This window comes from Pelobates fuscus, chromosome 1 (genome assembly GCF_036172605.1).
Source record: "Pelobates fuscus isolate aPelFus1 chromosome 1, aPelFus1.pri, whole genome shotgun sequence".
Classification (NCBI taxonomy): domain Eukaryota; kingdom Metazoa; phylum Chordata; class Amphibia; order Anura; family Pelobatidae; genus Pelobates; species Pelobates fuscus.
The window spans coordinates 64,164,234-64,171,295 of NC_086317.1; positions in this window are offsets into that span (position 1 = coordinate 64,164,234).

A 7,062-nucleotide genomic window follows, 5' to 3' on the forward strand; every position below is an offset into this window, starting at 1 on the left:
TCCACAGAGTGATGTTACTTTGCATGTCAGTGCAAAGGAATGACAAGGCTTATCTACTGCGAACATGTTGCAGCCGAGACTACCAGACAGTCCTGATGTTGATATATCATTGTAGGCCCAGATAGGCTATTTTAGTTGCTGACCCTGCACCCCTCAGGGCTATGGAAGTGAGATTGCAGATAAGAAAGTATAAAAGAAGACAAAAAAAAACTAAAGTATGTACATGTGGTCCAGCTGGTGAATTGGTTACTAGAAATGCAGAGTGCAGCTGAGAGCATATATCATTGCATTAGAGTAGTCCATGGATCAGCCTAAGCTGGTATGGGGTGCCCAAATTACTTTGAGTGTCCTGGCCTAGACACTTTATTGCCAGGATAGCCTGAAATTGGTTGAGATAGGAGTCAAGTTGCTTGTGAGAGGGACCACTAGTAGATCAGGTAGGTTACAGCAATGTGGTACCTGGGGTGGTTTGCACCAGGAGATTTGCTCCACCATTGAAATGCTCTTCATGGCGAGGTTTTAGTGGAGGGGTTGGAGGACTCAGACCGTTATAGCAGGTCTGCTGACAATGCACTTTCAGTAGTGCTCTTGCTGGGATTTGTGGCCTACATCACAGGCCTCGACTTTTGGTGAGCTGTGCCTATGGTGAAAACAAGTGCATTCAGGCTCCTGAAATATATTGACCAATCGTAGGTCGATGGGGAAGTGATACGAGTCGCATACTCTCAACTCAGAATTAGAATTGTATGAGGAGCTGAGAAGAAATGCGGCCACCTGGCCAAGATGGCAGCGGAACTGGAAGTTCATAAAAAAACATTTTTAATTACTAGACTGCTTGTTTCTAATACCAATAACAGATATTCAGAGCAGTTCAGAGATTTGTTTGCTCACAACTCAATTAAAGGGTAAAGATTTAATTTAGAAGTTCTGAAACCTCTATATTTGTCCAATTCATATTGTCACTGTGCAGGGGGTTCGTATCGGCACGACCGCACCTGATCAGTGCGGTCACAACGATACTTCAGACAAAAGTAAGTCCTTGATTGGCACAGCCGCATATGATCAGGTGCAGTCGTGCCGTAAAGGGAGAGTGAAACTCACCTGGATCGTGGCGGAGAGCCGCCCAATCCTCCCAGAAGACGGGTCCCAGCTGGTGCGGCGTTCTAAGGGACGCCGGCCACTGCGGTTCTGTTCTTACTGATAAAGGGCACACTGCCCACATTAAAGATGACGTACACGCTCATCTTGGGGTCAAAGACCATGTACCAATCACAGCGCTGAGAGGCACCTTTAAACCCTGTAATGCTTTTTCTCAGGGCCCTGTCGTGGTTTCCACTTGTTGGTTGTCAGAGAGCGCATTCAAGTAATATTTTCTGGCTTTTGACTTTGGCTTATGTTTTGACTTTCGCTACTTCTGGTATCCTGACCTTTGGCTAGTATATTCGTATTGTCTCATTCTGTATCACCGACCTCGGCTTATTTTTTTGACCATTCTTTTTTAGGTTAAGTCTGGCCATTCTAAGGCCTGGTATACAATGTTTGTGTTATCATAGTTTTGCGTGTTGGGTCATATAGTAGTCGTGACAGATATATCCTGAGGCAATGTCAAGTATGGCCCAGCTTGGTCCCCACAATCCTTAATGTAGATTTAAAGTGATAACTGAATTAAAGTCAAAGCAACATCATAGAATTACATCATAAAATTACTAGCACAGCAGAGCTTGACCTTCCTAAAGATCTTGTCCACTCTAAAAACTTTGCCTTTGAGTTCCTTTCATAACCCTGAGATTTTACAGATTCCACATTATCTGAGGATCATCTCCATTAAACTAGATTTCATCCAACGTGACAATTGACCTAAGTGACTTTGGACTCCATGATACAGAGTGAGTACTAGAGTAACTGTTACAATCTAAACTGCTTCATATTAAAACATGATTGGCAATGTGAGCTACATGGTACTGTAATAATTATGTTTATTAAGGTTTTCGTGTTTCAACGTTTTCCCTTGCAGTAAAAAGCATTCATTATGGTTAAATCATGAAACACTGCAGCAAAGTAAACTTTATTTTCGACTAATAATGAAAATGCTGTAAGCAATGTTATAAAAATTGATCAGTTTCTTCAGGGCATCATTATTTCTGTGTTCACTGAATATTATCAACCTCACCGTCAAGACTCTTAAGCCATTCTGTGTATTTAACAGTTTGTTTGTCTTTACTTATAGACCTTATTTGTACCCCTGCGATGAAGGAAAACCACCATTAAAAGATATTAAAATGATATATTATTAATAGAATGACATATTGATGCTCTAGTTGAATTGCAATGTTTAAAAGAAGAAACTATTCATGCGATTACATATACAAACTGGTACAATAATAAAATCGCCAAATAATAATATGCAGTAGTTCAGAAGATTAAAAACAAGGAATGGGTTTTGGCCTACATGTATGCAGAGCTTAATGGACACATGAGTATGTAGCTGCTTGTTTACGTAGACAAAATGGTGGTCTACTTGTCATTTCATCTTAGATCAAGGAAAACAACATACCTATATAATAAACAGAATTTGTAGCAGTAAAACCGATTATGCAGACATAATTTCGAAAGAGACTATCAGAAATTAACTTAATTATTATTATTCTTGACCTAGAAGACCAAACTAGTAAACATAACGTGACGAGTTCTATACACTAAAGAAAGTCTTGTGATATCAGCAAAAACTGGTATGCCACATGGCAGAAGGTTGAAGGGTATATGAATGTCTCCTGAACCCCTGAAATGGAAATATTGTTTCCGTATACATGCTTCTTCATTATGTATCTTTGAAATAGTAAATTTTGTTTGGTTTTGTTTTGTTTTTTTAAAGTCTAGTCTAGTCTTACAGCCCTGGACAGCAGTCTGATATGCCAGGAGAGGGACTGGGGAGACAGATACAGTGCCTGCCCCCAGGATTCTATCCTCAGCTCATTATCTGGCATATCAGTAGAGAGAAAGGCTCTGAATTAAGGACGGCAGATGCACATTGCTGTATTATGCCCATATACAGACATAATTTTAAGAAATTTCCAGAGTTACCACCAGGCTCTTTATAAATAACATATTTGACCGTTTGTATGTTACTGCTTATGTAACACCTACTCTTTATGACAATATGGTACTGACTGCTTTTGTCTAATATATCACTATATAAATATATATCTCACAGACCCTGCCTGAAAAATATCCAGGTATGGGATGCATTTTATCTTCCGATATTTATTTAAAGGATGAATAAATAACTAAAAATTGCATATAATTATGTTGTTTTTTTTTCTTGGTATACCTAAACAAAAATCTGTAAATGAAACTACATCTGTAACCTGCATCTATATGTGAGCTATGCAATGCATGCTTCAAATAACTTTTATTTATTTAATGATTAAGTTGAGGATTACATAAACTATTTATATTATGTTTCTGTAAATCCATTTGGAATTGGATTGGAAACATGTAGAACTAATAAAATGCTTTGTTACCCATCTGGAAACCACTTAAGGAATATCCTATAAAGCATATTTCACTCAGTATAATTTTAATGTCACGCTCATTGCTTTTCCAGGTTACTGGCAAATAGAAAACTTTAGAAAATCAATGCTTATTAATGTAACCAAGTAATACTGCAAAAAATAGAAATTTCTTTGGACTGAAAACAAAAATGTAAAATCATCATTAAACGTACTAATAGGCAAAAAAACACATGCAAAGTCACCAAAGGTGCACAATTAATATCGACTCAAACATAGTTACATTTTCTTTATTTTTGTGTGTCGAGATCTCCGAAGGGCTTTCTTAATAACAAATATGGATCTTCAGGCTCTGGTGTTAAAAGGATCATTGTATTAGGGAATTAGCATTATTCTGTAAAGTATAGGTTATCTATCGTATTATAGAAGGGCATTGATAAGTTCATGCATTAATTGTAATAAGTCTTGACTGATTCAACCTTTCAGTTGATGACATCATACATGCTATAGATACATGACCTATTGTTCTTGTAGCGGTATAATTAACAATTGACGGAAAAAAATACATCTGTGAACTTTAGAATGTTTCAACCAAATGCTATCAATGATATGACAAGAGATCGATTTCATTATCTAGTATGGGAAAAATAAATTAAAAATGCAACTTGCAATAACTAAGGTTTAGTTAAACATGCACGGCGAAATGACAATGTGATTTTTCATTTATTGTTTCATTAGTTTTTCTTATTTCGTAACAAATCAAAAGGTAAATGTCAAAATCATACTCAGAGATGTGTGAAACAGAGAGGTATAAATTATTACATAGAGAGTGAGCTGTAAAAATGAGTTTCTAAATTTTAAGGCTACTAGCTGAAACAGAAAAAATGCCAACTGGGCTACTTTAGTTTATATTTTTCAACTTTGTTGTGTTTTTTTTTTTCAATTTTTACCATGTAAATCCAAAGCAATCAAAAGATATACATGATAAATAATAACTGGACTAATTTGACGTTTGAAATTTCCTCTCTTTAGCAATCTTTGGCAGACTTCTGAAAAGTGCAAATGCACCCCAAAAGTTACAATGCTGCTTTTAAGCAGCCTACTTCTTTTCCTGGTATTGAATAATGAACATCATTCACTAGACTTGGAAATTAATTTCTTTCTGAACTGCAATGCGCCCAAGTTTGGGTCGATTGGATGATCATTTCAAATTCCGATTTCCGAACCGCCACATGTCAGATTCATAGAACGACTCACGCAATGCTCGAACATGTTCTATTTGATATGTGATTTGGAGTGGCATTCTCTAAAAATCTAGGCTTTCATGAACAGTGTCACGACTAGTAATGTGGTCCAGCACGCAGAAACTATGTAAATATATACATAAGAAAGAAAAGGAAAAATAACAGGATAGAGCGTAAACCGGACCTTAGAATGGTCGGACTAATACACTAGAGACAGAGAATGGTCAAAGGGAAAGCCGAGGTCAAGGAAGCCAGAAAATACTCAATACCGATAAGACAAGCCAAGTCAGGGAAACCAGAGATCAGAATAACCAGGGAAACGCCAAGGATCAGGATACCAGGAAATCAGAAACACGAGAATAGCACTTTCAGGGAACCAGGAAACTGAAACCACGACATGGCAAAGTACTAGGGTGAATTAGGGGTTTAAATACCCCTCTCTAAGCTATGATTGGTCAGAGGGCGACCTCTGACCCCAGAACGTGCATGTGCGTTGACGTCGTGACGTCACGCACACGTTAGTATAATTCTCGGGGGCGGGGCTATCCATAGACGCGACCACGTGGTCGGCGCCATATTGGATTCGGGCGTGATGCCCGGAAGAACTACGTGCGCGGTTCCCGGCTCGCCGACGAGCAGGTAAGCTCGTGTAGTCGGAGCGGTCGTGCCGGTCGGGCACGACCGTGAGGCTCGGCGGGCCGGTGACCGCAACAAACAGACTCTTTCCAAACTGCTGTGAAGGAGAGGAAAAAAAAGACTGCTTGATTAGGAGTTGGTGGATCTATTTATACCAATTTCAGAGTTCTATTTCCTTGTGTCCTTTCTGCTGTGAGGGGAGGAGCTAACCCATCAGTAAACGCTGCCGTGGTCAGGAAAATAAAATGTCTTAATTTCTCACATTTATTTCGATTTCAGTTATATTAAAAAAATATTTCATATATAACTATTTGATGTCAAATGAAAACCCTAATTGTCCTTAACAAAATTATACATGATACGTGTGGGTGCACTTAATGTGAATGCGGTAAATTATGGTTAAACAAACATATAGCTCAATTTCTAGGTTTTGTTTTGGTTAAACACTTGAACAATTGCCTTTGTCCTTAAGGGATTAAAGAGACAGTCCATGCACGTGTGCAGGTTTGGTAAAAGTTAGTTATGCTGGGTTTGTCTTTTTATTATTATGCTTTAGTTTATTATGAAGAAATCATATTTGGTTTCATAAGACCATCATTTATGCCCTCCAATCTTAAATCCCCTTCAATTTAAAAAAAAAAAATCTAACTTTAGTTAATCTTAATAAACAGGTAGGAAGTAGAATTTTAATTTGAAAGAATGGTATCCATCTGAACTAAAAGAAATAAGAAAAAAACTAAACAGATTAGTTAATAAACAAATTAATTAATAATCAGTATATGTGAGGGGTATACATAAAGAAAAATTGGTGGATAATACTTGCCTTCTCTCTTAATAAAATTGGGAAAAGAAAAATCTAGAATTGTATTAAAGACAGGAGGCTCACATTACGCTAGTTGAAAGCTTACTAAATTGGCTAATTTAAAGCATGAGGTGTATGTGTAAAATAAATAGTTTATTGATGGACCTTGTAAAGAGACCAATCATGCGCTTTGAAGATGCAGCGAAGACTACCTCCAGTAAGATATGCTTTAGTAGGGGAGTGTCATGAAAAGGCTTAGTATTAGTATTAAAGGAGGAAATAAATTATTGAAACGAAGTATAAAAAAGCAGCAAAATCAGTGATATTAATGATAGTAAGAATTAAATAAGAAAAATGGTCAGAGAAGTGAAATGAGGAAAACTAAAAAACCAAGAAAGAAAAGTGACTATTAAGAAAGACTCCCAAACTGATGGATGAAGGAAGTAAGGAGAGAAAAACGTGGGAAAAAAAAATGTGGTAAGATATAGACACGAAAAAGGAAACGGTACTGAATAAGGCATTGCATCCACTATATCCAATATACCAAATAAGGAAAACCTGTAAAAGGTAGATGAGAAAAGTGACATGCAAAATAGCTAAAGAAAATACTTATCTGTACCATAGAAAGAGGATTTGGTTACTATGGTTTTGCCTTATGTAGACTGTGCTCAGGGCCGATGCAAGGATTCCTGCCGCCCTAGGCAACAATCCATTTCGCCACCCCCTCATGAATGCAAATACACTCCCTCAGAGGCTTATTCACTAAACTCTGAATTGCAGTGAAGAGTGGACATTAAAGGGAAACTATAGTTTGTTTTCCTGGCACTATAGCTTTCCCCTCCGTCAATGCACCCCCCTCGCACCCCCCATG